This window comes from Merops nubicus, unplaced genomic scaffold (assembly GCF_000691845.1).
Source record: "Merops nubicus isolate BGI_N331 unplaced genomic scaffold, ASM69184v1 scaffold42022, whole genome shotgun sequence".
Classification (NCBI taxonomy): domain Eukaryota; kingdom Metazoa; phylum Chordata; class Aves; order Coraciiformes; family Meropidae; genus Merops; species Merops nubicus.
Window position 1 is genome coordinate 4,569 of NW_008592351.1, and position 257 is coordinate 4,825.

The window sequence follows — 257 nt, forward strand, 5'->3', positions numbered from 1 at the left end:
CGCCGTGGCCGGGCCTGCAGAGCGTGCAGCAGCCACGGCCGTGCCACCTGGCGGAGGGGGACACGCTGGTGCTGGAGTGCAGAGCCAGAGGGAACCCCCCGCCCCAGTACCAGTGGTTCCGCAACCGGCGCCCCGTGGAGGCGGCACAGGGACCCCAGCTCCAGGTATGGTGGGACCCTGGCGTGGCACGACATGGCACAGCATGGCACGGCATGCCATGGCATGGCACAGCACGTCAGCCCGCTCTGTCCTGCTGG